Source organism: Meles meles, chromosome 17, assembly GCF_922984935.1.
Source record: "Meles meles chromosome 17, mMelMel3.1 paternal haplotype, whole genome shotgun sequence".
Lineage (NCBI taxonomy): Eukaryota > Metazoa > Chordata > Mammalia > Carnivora > Mustelidae > Meles > Meles meles.
In genome coordinates this window covers 17,126,758-17,140,313 of record NC_060082.1, presented here as the reverse complement: position 1 = coordinate 17,140,313, position 13,556 = coordinate 17,126,758, and positions in this window count along the sequence as shown.

Here is a 13,556-nt window from a genome sequence, read left to right as displayed (position 1 = left end):
TCAGCAAAAGTCGAAGCCGAAAGGTGGCCCACTTTACGGGGGAGGAGCCAGACTGCGGGCAGTTTTACGGCTGAAGTATTTATGAAAGGCACGCTTAATGCCGCCACAAACTCCGTGAAGATCTGACTTCTTTTCCTTGGGGTTCTGACACCTGTCTTCAGCGACCTGGCCATCACACCTCCCTCGTCTTACCCAGTCAGGGCAGGACGTCTCACGGAAGCTCAAAACGAGCTCCGCCCCATGGGAGCTTTCCCGCCACCAGCGTAACTGCGCAGGCGCCTGAGATCCTGCGCCATCTCCGCCTGCTTCAGCGGCAGGGAGTGCGCACGCGCCAAGCCTGACCGTCCTCCTTTATTGTGGAACAAGTATGCTTCTTACAGGTACTCGATATTTTCTTTGTTCATTTGTTTATGGGCGTTTGGATTGTTTCCACCTTGTGGAGGTTATTTGCGATTATTACATTTATGAGCCTTTTTGTGTGAAGCTTCTGGGAACTTAACGTTTTATTTCTCTTCAGTAGATTGCTAGGAGCTGTGTTACTAGGTTATGGTGACCACGTGTTTAATTTTTGAGAAACTGCCAAACCCTTTGTCAAAGGGACAGCATTATTCTACATTCCTACCAGCAACGTGTGACGGTTTCAGTTTCTCCATAACTTGACTTGTTATCTGTCTTTTTTATATAGTAGCCATCCTTGTGGGTGTGAAGTTGTATCTCATTGCGGTTTGAGTTTTGTTTGCTGGCCAATGATGTTGAGCATTTTTTTTTTAATTCTTTTTGGCCTTTTGTATATCTGTTTTTAAGAAATATCTATTTAGAGCCTTTGTTCATTTTTTAAAAGAGTACTTTGTCTTTTTATTAAGTTTTAAGAGTTCTTTATATATTCTGGATACAAGTTTCTTATCAGAAATATGATTTATAGAGATGTGTGGGTGGCTCAGTATGCTAAGCACCTGCCTTGGGCTCAGGTCATGATCCCAGGGGCCTGGAATAGAACCCCATAGAGCACTCTCTCTTAAGTGGGAAGTCCCTTTCCCTCACTGCTCCTCCCCATTATGCTTCTCACTTGCTCTCTCTCAAAAATAAATAAATAAATAAATAAATAGAGTGTTTTTTAAAAAGGAAATATGATTTATAAACATGTTCTCCCATTCAGTGGATGATCTTTTCATTTTCTTGATGGGTTTTTTTTGAAAGCACAGAAGTATTTAATTTTGATGAAGTACAACAGATCTTTGTGTGTGTGTGTGCACGCTTTGATGTTATATCTAAGAAACCATTGCCTACTCCAAAGGCATGAATATGTACACTTATGTTTTCTCTTAAGTGTTAGGTTACTTTAGTTAATATTAAGTTTTTGATTTATTCTTAGCTAATTTTTGTGTTTGATGTGAGGGTAGCAGTCCAACTTCAGTGTTTTCCATGTAGCTACCTATCTAGTTGTCCCAGCATTATTTGTTGAAAAGACTATTCTTTCTCCACTGAGTCAATCCTCTTAGCTCCTTTGTTGATGACAGCTGTTTTTGGTGTTGCTCTTGTTGTTTTTAATTAAATACTGGATATTGCGGATACTATCTTACAGAAATGCAGAATTCCGTTATATTTTTCTATTTTTTTAAACTGGCGGTTTAGTTATTGATTGATCTTTTGAATTTATTTAGAGTTGTTTTCATACTTTATTGATGGAGACCCAAGGGAAGCCCAAGATGTTTCCTAGTCCCACTCAGTTAGCAATGCTCAAATTTTATAACATTTTCTAAGGATTTTCTTCGGGACTTGAGTTTCACCTTTGTTAGGATGTGATTCTTATTTTGAGTTCTTTCTGGTATCTCAGCTACATGTTAAGGCAAACTCTCTAATTGGCTGGATGTCCCCAGATGCTGCTCTTTTGCAGTTCCCCATGATCAGCACTGTTCTGTTGCTGCTCAACCTTGTAGAAGTTGATTATCTGTTTAGATCTGAGGGCCTCATTTTGTGTATGTATTTTTCTGGCCCTTGTACACAGACGGGAGTCTAACCCTGACCTATAGAGCTCCCATTCTGCAAAGTGTTGCTCTCTATCATGCTTAACCCCACAGATTCCAGCCAGTTCGCCTGCCTCAGTCTCTACTCTCTCAGTTTTGTGGAATTTCATTCTCTGTTAGATTCCCAGCTCTGGGCTGTGGTTAATTGGGATATTAACCATAGATCAGTAGCTGAGAATTTATGTGAAATTCAGACTCTTGAGTTTCCCTTTATAGAGGTATCAGAGCCTTGTGCTGCCTGATCTCATTGCCTGAAAACAGTTCTCTCCTTTTAATCTTTATAGTAGGAGAGCTAGTCTGGACACCAATGTGACTGTTTGATTTAAACTTTAAAAAAAAAAAAAAAAAAAAAACTTCTTTACAATGGGAATATATTTGTTTCATTTCCCTAATTACTCAGACTCACAAAATGATATTACTTATCCAGAATTTTCATTCCATGACTCATTTTGGTAAATGTTGAATTCCTCTACCATATATTTAGTATCCTGGAACTTTTTATAATTCTGCATTGAAAAGAGATGTTAGTACATTTTGTAAAATTCTAAGAGAGATTGATAATTCTGAAATAGACTTAAAAATTAGAGGATACCTATTTCAATAACAAAAATCCAAGAAAACTTGAAAAAAATGTCTGCTGTAAATTAGCTGAATTATTTGAATGCAATTCAAATTACTAGAAATCACTTAGTAAAGAGTACAAATAATACTGTTACAAGAATGATAACAAGGGGGAAATTATTCTAAAGAAGTGGAATTCTCAGCTGGAGGAGATAATTATGTAATGAATGGTTAATTGGTAGAGTAGCAAGTTGGTGTGTAGGTATATTAAAGTAGATTAAAAATTCTCAAGAGAGACAAAGCAAGGGAGAAAGCAATTTAGCATATTAACTCGTATTCTTCCTCCACAATTCCTAGACATATGTAATCGCCTAAGATATAAGAGAGAAAACTGATATCTCTCATTTATTCACTGAACGGTGGAAATATGGCATTGAGAAATTAATTAAATAGCTATCTAATTTAACCTGACCCTCAACTCATTAATGCATAACTTTACAGCTTTTAAAGTAAAAGACAAATACACTGAAGTAAAAAACAACTTAGCACTAAACAGAATAAAATTACTCAGGACAGGCAACCAGAAGTTTCCCAAGACTAAACACATATAATCCACTAAACACTATGAGGTCACTATAGCTCTCACCATGCAGTGTACTACAAGACATTGTCTAGAAGAATACAGAACATGCCCCTTTCCAATAACTCTTTTGCGTAGTATTTTCTTATTTATGAGTCACAATAAATGGCCAAGTCATTTGCAACTCTGCTTGCTGAGAAATGATCTGTGATCTCCCACAACTTTAGTTTCTCGGAACTGTCTTTCAGGTGCAAGTATTCATGGTCAGGTCTCTACACCTTGTCTAAAAAATGACAGACTATTTGTAGGGTTATCAGGAAAAAATACAGAATTTTGGTTGAAATGTATTTTAGATAAACAACTTTTGGGGGAAAGCTATTGTGTCCTAAATATTAACATGGGAGATACTTATACTGTAAATTATTCATCATTCACTGTTTATCTCAAGTTCAAATTTCACTGGATGTTCTGTATTTTTATTTGCTAAAACTCGCAAAACTACCTATTGAATAAATGCTTGCTGGTTTGGAAGGTAGGAACCTGGTAGCTAATACTGTAGGCTTAAATTCTGTGACACTTAGATTCTTGTACAAGAACTGCCCCCAAACAAATGGTAAGACTTTTGTGGATATGATTAATTTCTTCAACTTTGGAAGGGGATGATTATAATATCTGTTTAAATTCTTGTTGAAAGTATTAAAAGGATTAAAGAAAGTGACTCAATAACAATGCCAAGGCCTTATAAATAGTAAGCCCTCAAAAAATGTAAGTTATTTTTCATTCAAAGACACTTACAGAATATAGATAGATAAAAATATAGATATATATCTGTCCAGTATCTAAAGATTGTTTTAGCATACTGCTTCTCTTAAAATATTGCAGCTTCCCTTTTCCATCATAACACTCCATTCAAAACTTTGTAATACTCTTAATACTTATAAACAGTTTTAGCTATTTGGATCACATAACCTTTTCAAAACGAAGATAAATGAACTGGACCAGTATTCTATTTCTACTCCACATAGGTTCACTGAACTATTAGTATATACATCACTGTGCACTCACAAATTTAAAGCAATTATTATTCAATATAGGTCATGGATCTATTAAAATATTGGTTTCATCTTACTATGCTGCCCTCAAGTCTGACATATATATAAAGTGGAGAACTAAGTATAGTGAAAATCATAGAGTGTAAAAATGAGCATTTGACTTTTTAGAATCTGCAAAAAGAAATGGAAAAATAATTATCTCTAAATTATTAGAGATAATTTGCAGCTAATCAACATCGTCTGCCGTAACCCATTTCTGCAACCCCCCCCCCACATGCAAGCCCCATAATCTTGTCCTCATTTGTGACTCCTCCTGCTTCTTCATTCTTTACTCCTATGACTCTTTGTAATTGACTTTACCAAATATACCTATCTGAAATTTGTGAATGTTTCTCTAACCCCCACTACGATATTAGTTCAGACTTTCTTATTTTCTACCTGGCTTTTATTCATCCAGACTTAACATTTTCCCAACCATTCTCAACATGGAAGCCCATAATGAGTTTTTGAAATAAAATCTGATCATGTAACTCCCCTGCCTACCACTCTTTAGTGTAGTGTCTCTTCAATATTCTCAAGATAAATTCCACATTCTAGATCCTGCTTCATTTTTTTTTGTTTTCTTCTGCAGACTTAATACTTAATTATTTTATAACATACTCTTTCCTCCAATGACTCTTGCTTTTTTCCCGCCCATTTTGTCCAATATACCACATCTCTGATCTGTAAAAATTTAGTAAAATAGAAACAAGTTATATTTTGTGAATAATTAAAAGCAATTTCAGGTCAGTAATGAACAAACTCATAGATTAACCTTTATGTATACTACTTCTTTCAACTTTTACAAAATATTCAGTCTCATTTTACAAATTAGAATTAATTTTACTCAGTAAGAAGTATGGCCTTTACTCTTGGTTCATGGAAAATGACCTCTGAGCCCTTGAAATATCATAGTAAGAATGTCTAATAAGAATATTTTTGTGTGTCTTGGGATCTTGGGCTATACTGGATAGTCTAACATTGTGATTTGGTGGGGGCTTTAGGTCACAGAGTATTAGTCCAGTCTCTGGAGGCCTGGAGGCTGAGGTCTGCAACATGAGAGACCAACCCCTATGTTGCTTACATGACTAAGCCCTGATAAAAGTTCTGAATACCAAGGCTCAGATAAGCTTCCCTGGTTGGCAATATTCTGCATATTATCACCCATTTATGCCAAGAAACTTAATACTATCACTCTACTGGGAGAGAACAACTGGAAGCTCTGTGTGTGGAACTTTCCTGAACTCTGCCCTGTGTGATTTTAATCTGTATCCTTTCAGTGTACTAAGCCATAACTGTGGGTATGACAACTTTCAGTGAGTCTGTGAGTCCTTGAAGGGAGTTATCGAAACCGAAGGTGGTCTTGAAGTCTCTCAGACACGGAATTAGTGTCAGACGTGAGGGTGTTCTTAAGGATGCTTCCCAAACTTTACAATAATATATTAAGTAAGTTCATTTTTTCTTCTACAGAATTTGTATGCATGTTTCTGTATGTATATTTATTAATTTATGTACTTTTTCAATATCCAAAGAGTGTTTCTTTAAGGTCCTGTTTCTGTAATAAGTGTGGAAGCCTTACTTTTCCATCCCATCCCATTTATACCAGCCTTCCATAACCCACTAGTACTAACTCCACCTGAATATGATTGTGTGTTTATATAGTGTATATGTACTAGATTATGAATCCCTTAGGGTTTGAGACTTTTGTCTTCTTATCTTGGAATATTTACTTTAAAGAATCTGAAAAATTTACAGGCACACTTCAGACAGTTAATAACTGTTGAATAAGTGAATGATTCTATAAATAATGTCCATTAGAAAATGCAAAAACATGTAAGTTAGGTTTTGCTGATGTGACAAACAGGATTTTGAAATCATAATATTCAAATAATGAAATTTTAAAACTGAAAATCTTAATATAGTTTGCATTCAGTGATACATATAGCCTCCATTTTTATTTGTAATCCTCATTTAATAATCACCATTATTGAAATTATGAATCATTAAGGATAAAATTTAATATAAAACTCATGCTTTAAACATGTTTATTTCAGTTCTCTGATTGGAACAATACTAAAGTTAGACTCCTATTGCTGTAATAGGAGAATTCTAAAATGAGTTGATTTCCTCCCCCAGTTATCCACATCTTTGTGTAATCCCTTCCCCTTGAGTGTGAACAGAGATGCGGTTTGCTTCTGATAGGACATAGCAAAAGCCAAAGAAATTTGGAGGTATAGTGTAGTCTTCCCTTATCTGCAGGGGATATGTTCCTAGATTCCAAGTGAATACCTAAGACTGTAGATAGTACCCAACTCTGATATACTGTTTTCCCCTGTACATTCATGCCTGTGATGAAGTTTAATTTATTAATTGACACGGTAAGAGATTAATAATAACTAATAAAATGGAAAAATTATAGTAATATGGTATTCTAAAAGCTTTGTGAATGTGATTTTGCCTTCTCAAAATACTGTACAGTACTCACCCTTCTTCTTAGATGTTGTGAGATGATATGATGCCTAAATGATGAGATGAAGTGAGGTGAATGATGTAGGCATTTTGATGTTACATCAGGCTATGATGACCTCATGATTGATCAGAAGAGGATCATCTGCTTTCAGACCACCTTTGACTATGGGTAACTAAATCTATAGAATGGGAGATCACAGATGAGGGGAAACTACTATAAATAAAGTCCCTACTCAGTTGATTTTCAGGTTTTCAAAAGGGATATTTTGGGGGGATGGGGTCCAGGCATTATCTGAAAGAACAGTCAATGCTGGAAAGATTCCCTCCTGCGGACCTTGAAGAAACTAATATCACTGTAGTGAACTCCCTCAGGAGGGGAACTCTAGGAACTGAGAATCTCAGTCTTACCACCAAAAAGAACTGATTTCTTCTCCCAACGTGAGCTAAGTAAAGGATCCTAAACTCCAGATGAGAATCCAGTCCAGACAATATTTTGATTTCAGTCTTGTGAAACTAAGCAAAAGAACCAGTTAAGCTGTATCTACATTTGTGAACCAAGGAAAATGAGATAATAAATATATATTGTGTGAAGTTACTAAATTTATGGTTCTTTGTTATGTAGCTTAGAAAACTAATACAACCTTGGCACCTGGGTGGCTCATTCAGTTAAGTGTCTGCCTTTGGCTCAGATCATGGTCCAAAGGTGCTGGGATTGAGCCTGGCATCCATCTCCCAGCTCAATGGGGAGCCTGCTTCTCCCTCTCCCTGTAGCTCCCCCTGCTTGTACTCACTCTCTCTCTCTGTGTCTAATAAATGAATAAAACCTTAAAAAAGAGAGAGAGAGAGAACTAATACAACCTTTTAGTGCAGTGCAGGAATAGTTACACTTTCACTTTTGCACATAAATTTATTATTTTTATTTTTTTTAAAGATTTTTATTTATTTATTTGACAGAGAGAGAGAGAGAGATCACAAGCAGGCAGAGAGGCAGGCAGAGAGAGAGGAGGAAGCAGGCTCCCCACCGAGCGGAGAGCCCGATGCGGGGCTCGATCCCAGGACCTTGAGATCATGACCTGAGCCGAAGGCAGAGGCTTTAATCCACTGAGCCACCCAGGCGCCCCTTGCACATAAATTTTTAATCTAGTCTAAATCCTGTTTGTTTTCCCTCTTTTCTAAAAGACATGGAGTTAGGTACAATATGGGTGAACAGAAAAGTATATTTAATTTTTAATATTCTTTTACATATATAATTTTTCTATGGACTACCTTATAAACATCCAGAGTGTTTATCATTATTTTTATCTAAGATCACCTATCATTTGACTAAGCTCATGGTATTCAAAAAACATTTGTTGATTATTGAAATAAAAAAAAGAGAAAGCTCAGTTGATTTTACATTTCATAAATATGCAAATGTAACTGATAGATAAGGTAAAATAGTTAATTGGGAATTTTGTAATGCTAACTAACTTAAATAGAGTAAAATGATATATTTTTCTGAAATGTTGTCTCACAACCTCTTCATGTAAATATTTGTACAAATCCTTTTCTCAGAAAATTTTTAATTTAAATATATTTCATGTATTTTATATTAAGTTCATTTTGTCCTGTCTTATTTAGTTTCTACTTTAGTAATTAGAATTCTGTTCTTTTTTAATTTTAATCAGAAAATTTTGAAAAAAAAGTTAGTTAACTCAGATATTTTATATGTAGCAATATTTTTATTCATATTAATGTGATATACTTTATCTTAATATAATCTAAATATAATAAAAATGGGATCAATATGAGCTTTTGGAAATCTTTAAAGTCTACTGCAATTGCAATAAGAATGGAGTATTTTGAAATTTAATTAGCATACTTGTTTTTAGTCAAATTGATATTTCTCTTTGTGGCATATAAAGTTCATATGTAAAAATATGGGACACCTGGGTGGCACAGTCGGTTAAGTGTCCAACTCGTGGTTTCAGCTCAGGTCCTCAGCAACTTGAGATCAAGTCCCACATCATGCACTGAACTCAACAAAGTGCCTGCTTGAGATTCTTCCTCTCTCTCTGCCCCTCCACTTATGTGCATTCTCACACTCTATCTAAAGTAAATAAACAAACCTTCTAAAAAATAAAGTTCACATGTAAATTTTTAAGATATTAATAGTTAAGAATTTAATCATTTAAAATTCATGCTTAAAAGTAATATGTCACTGTAATCATTATTTTGGTTTAGGATGTTAACATGAAGTATCTATTTTGTATATAAAAACAGTACTAATAACTCATGTGGAAATGAGATTTGAATTCTAAGTATATTATTAGAGCCTGTAGAAAGATAATTATGTGAACTAGTGAGAAGCTTAGGAGAACAAAGGTTTACAGAAAACTATAAAAATTAATTTTCATTTTATATGCATATTTATATAAAATTGGCCATAGGTATAAATATAGGATATTGAAAAGTGAATGTACATTAAGCTAGTTTGGAAAGAATTAAATCATCTGTCTAGTCCTGACAACTTATAGCTAATTTAAACTAAGCACATTTACACATTCTGACTTCTGCCTTCAAAGTTAAGAAGTATAAGTTCTAATTGCATTCTGGCAATTATTTCTGAGGAATTTAAGCAAAAAAGCTTTGAATTCTTGCTGGAATGCTGTTTATGTATTAACTAGCTCAACATGTAATGTGATTAAGCCAGTGAGTCTAAAAATCAGTCTCAGGGGAATAACATACTTTGAACATCTGTGAAATTATTTTTCAATCATTTTAAATTTTATTTAAAATTAAATAGGGTGTCTTGAGAGTCCCCATTATTCTCATTACTTATTCCTATTATGATCTCAGTCTGCATGAGAAGGCCACAATTCTCGTTTGGTTATTAATTTCATTTCGAGATGTCAGGATGAGACAAAATTCAGTGCATCTAAAACCAGTTCACTCTCCCTGTGAAATGGAGCACTTCTCCTGAATGATTGATTTATGTGCTTTGCCATCACCCAGGATCAAATATAATTTTTGTTGTATTCTTCTCCATTGCAACCTACAATCAGTTGGTAATGACTTGCCAATTCTTCCCTCACACTGTCTGTTGCATCTGTTAGCCTTATTTGCTCACAATACATACATAAATACTCACAGTCACAGACACACTATTCCCACTCTTCTGCTCTGAGTAACCATTAAGTTTCAATGATTTAGAAGCTTTCTAACTGCCTCTAATTCTCCCCTATAATTTATCCTGCATTTAACTATCAAATTAATCTGGTAAGGTAAGATTTTCATGTTATTTTCTTAATAAAACCAAATCAATGGTATTTGTTTTACTTAAAATTGACCTTTTTTACAGTATGATCCCAGTATCCTTCCTATCTATATTTTTCTACTCTATACACCTATTTGTTAATCATCCCATTTGGTCCCTTTTTATTGCAAATTTTGAGCTTCAGATTGGCTTTTTAACCTGACTGGTCATGAATGGAATTTCAGCATTTAGTTTTAGAAACCAAACCCTACTAATCACTACTAAAAGAAATCTTAACAAGTTATAAAGGAGGAAACACCTGCTTTTTTCCATACAATGGAAGAAAACAATTACGATCTTCTTATCATAAAAGTATCTCCCCCAAATGGGAAAGAGGCAGTCTCTTCCACAAATGTCACTGGGAAAACTAGACAGCTACATGCAAAAGAATAAAACTGGACTATTTTACACTATACACAAAAATAAACTAAAAATGGATTAAAGACCTAAATGTGAGACCTGAAGCCATAAAAATCATATAGGAGAACAACAAAGAAATTTTTTAAAATTAATTAATTAATTAATTTATTTATTTATTTATTTATTTTCAGCATAACAGTACTCATTGTTTTTGCACCACACCCAGTGCTCCATGCAATACATGCCCTCTCTATTACCCTCCACCTGGTTCCCCAACCTTCAACCCCTTCCCTTCAAAACCCTCAGGTTGTTTTTCAGAGTCCATAGTCTCTCATGATTCATCTCCCCTTCCAGTTTCCCACAACTCCCTTCTCCTCTTCATCTCCCCATGCCCTCCATGTTCTTTGTTATGCTCCACAAATAAGTGAAACCATATGATACTTGACTCTCTCTGCTTCACTTATTTCACTCAGCATAATCTCTTCCAGTCCCGTCCATGTTGCTACAAAAGTTGGGTATTCATCCTTTCTGAAAGAGGCATAATACTCCATTGTGTATATGGACCACATCTTCCTTATCCATTCATCCTTTGAAGGGCATCTTGGTTCTTCCCACAGTTTGGCGACCGTGGCCATTGCTGCTATAAACATTGGGGTACAGATGGCCCTTCTTTTCACTACATCTGTATCTTTGGGGTAAATGCCCAGTAGTGCAATTGCAGGGTCATAGGGAAGCTCTATTTTTAATTTCTTGAGGAATCTCCACACTGTTCTCCAAAGTGGCTGCACCAACTTGCATTCCCACCAACAGTGTAAGAGGGTTCCCCTTTCTCCACATCCTCTCCATGTTGTTTCCTGTCTTGCTAATTTTAGCCATTCTAACTGGTGGGAGGTGGTATCTCAATGTGGTTTTAATTTGAATCTCCCTAATGGCTAGTGATGATGAACATTTTTTCATGTGTCTGATAGCCATTTGTATGTCTTCATTGGAGAAGTGTCCATTCATATCTTCTGCCCATTTTTTGATATGATTATCTGTTTTGTGTGTGTTGAGTTTGAGAAGTTCTTTATAGATCCTGGATATCAACCTTTTGTCTGTACTGTCATTTGCAAATATCTTCTCCCATTCCGTGGGTTGCCTCTTTGTTTTGTTGACTGTTTCCTTTGCTGTGCCGAAGCTTTCGATCTTGATGAAGTCCCAAAAGTTCATTTTCGCTTTTGTTTCCTTTGCCTTTGGAGACATATCTTGAAAGAAGTTGCTGTGACTGATATCGAAGAGGTTACTGCCTATGTTCTCCTCTAGGATTCTGATGGATTCCTGTCTCACGTTGAGGTCTTTTATCCATTTCGAGTTTATCTTTGTGTACGGTGTAAGAGAATGGTTGAGTTTCATTCTTCTACATATAGCTGTCCAGTTTTCCCAGCACCATTTTTTGAAAAGACTCTTTTTTTTTTTTTTAAGATTTTATTTATTTATTTGACAGAGAGAGATATCACAAGTAGGCAGAGAGGCAGGCAGAGAGAGAGGAGGAAACAGGCTCCCTGCGGAGCAGAGAGCCGGATGCGGGGCTTGATCCCAGGACCCTGAGATCATGACCTGAGCGGAAGGCAGCGGCTTAATCCACTGAGCCACCCAGGCGCCCTGAAGAGACTGTCTTTTTTCTACTTTATATTTTTTCCTGTTTTGTCGAAGATTATTTGACCATAGAGTTGAGGGTCCATATCTGGGCTCTCTACTCTGTTCCTCTGGTTATGTGTCTGTTTTTATGCCAGTACCATGCTGTCTTGGTGATCACAGCTTTGTAGTAAAGCTTGAAATCAGGTAACGTGCTGCCACCAGTTTTGTTTTTTTTTTCAACATTTCTTTAGCCATTCGGGGTCTCTTCTAATTCCATACAAATTTTAGGATTATTTGCTCCAGCTCTTTGAAAAATACCGGTGGAATTTTGATCAGAATGGCATTAAAAGTATAGATTGCTCTAGGCAGTATAGACATTTTAACAATATTTATTCTTCTGATCCAAGAGCATGGAATGGTCTTCCATCTTTTTGTGTCTTCTTCAGTTTCTTTCATGAGTGTCTGTAGTTCCTCGAGCACAGATCCTTTACCTCTTTGGTTAGGTTTATTCCCAGGTATCTTATAGTTCTAGGTGCTATAGTAAATAGAATCGATTCTCTAATTTGCCTTTCTGTATTTTCATTGTTAGTGTATAAGAAAGCCACTGATTTCTGTACATTGACTTTGTATCCTGCCACGTTACTGAATTGCTTTGACATTAACCATAGCAACTTCCTTCTGAATATGTTTCCTAAGGCAAGGGAAACCTACTAGATATGTTTCCTGAGGCAAGGGAAACAAAAGCTAAATTATCAGAACTACATGAAAATACAAAACTTCTGTGAAGGAAACAATCGCCACAAAATATAAAACTTCAGTGAAGGAAACAATCACCAAAACTAAAAGACAACCTACTGAATGGGAGAAGATACTTGCCAATGATTTACCTAATAAAGGGTTAGTATCCAAAGACATAAAGAACTTCTACAACTCAATACCCAAAAACCAAACAATCCAATTAAATTGGATAGAGGACATAAATAGACATTTCCCCCAAAGAAGACACACAGATAGCCAAAAGACACATAAAAAGATGTTCAACAAACTAATAATCAGGGAAATGTAGACAAAACCACAATGAGATATTGCCTCACACCTGTTAGAATGGCTAAGACAAAAAACACAAGAAATCAATGTTAGTGAGGATGTGGAGAAAAAGTAAGCATCATGTTGGTGTGAATGCAAACTGTGCAACCACTGTGAAAAACAGCATGGAGGTGCCTAAAAAAATTAAAAACAGAACTACCATGTGATCCAGCAATTCCACCACTGGGTATTCACTCAAAGAATATGAAAACACTAGTTCAAAATGTACATGCATCCATGGCTTTGAGGCAGCATTATTTACAATACCTGAATTATGGAAGCAGCCCAATTGTTAATGGATAGATGAGGGAATAAAGAAGAAGTGATAAAAACATACACACGCACACACACACACACACACACACACACACACACACACATCTCTGCAAACACAATGGAATATTATTCAGCTATGAAAAGAATGATATTTTGCCATTTACAACAATACAGATGGATCTAAAGAATATAATGCT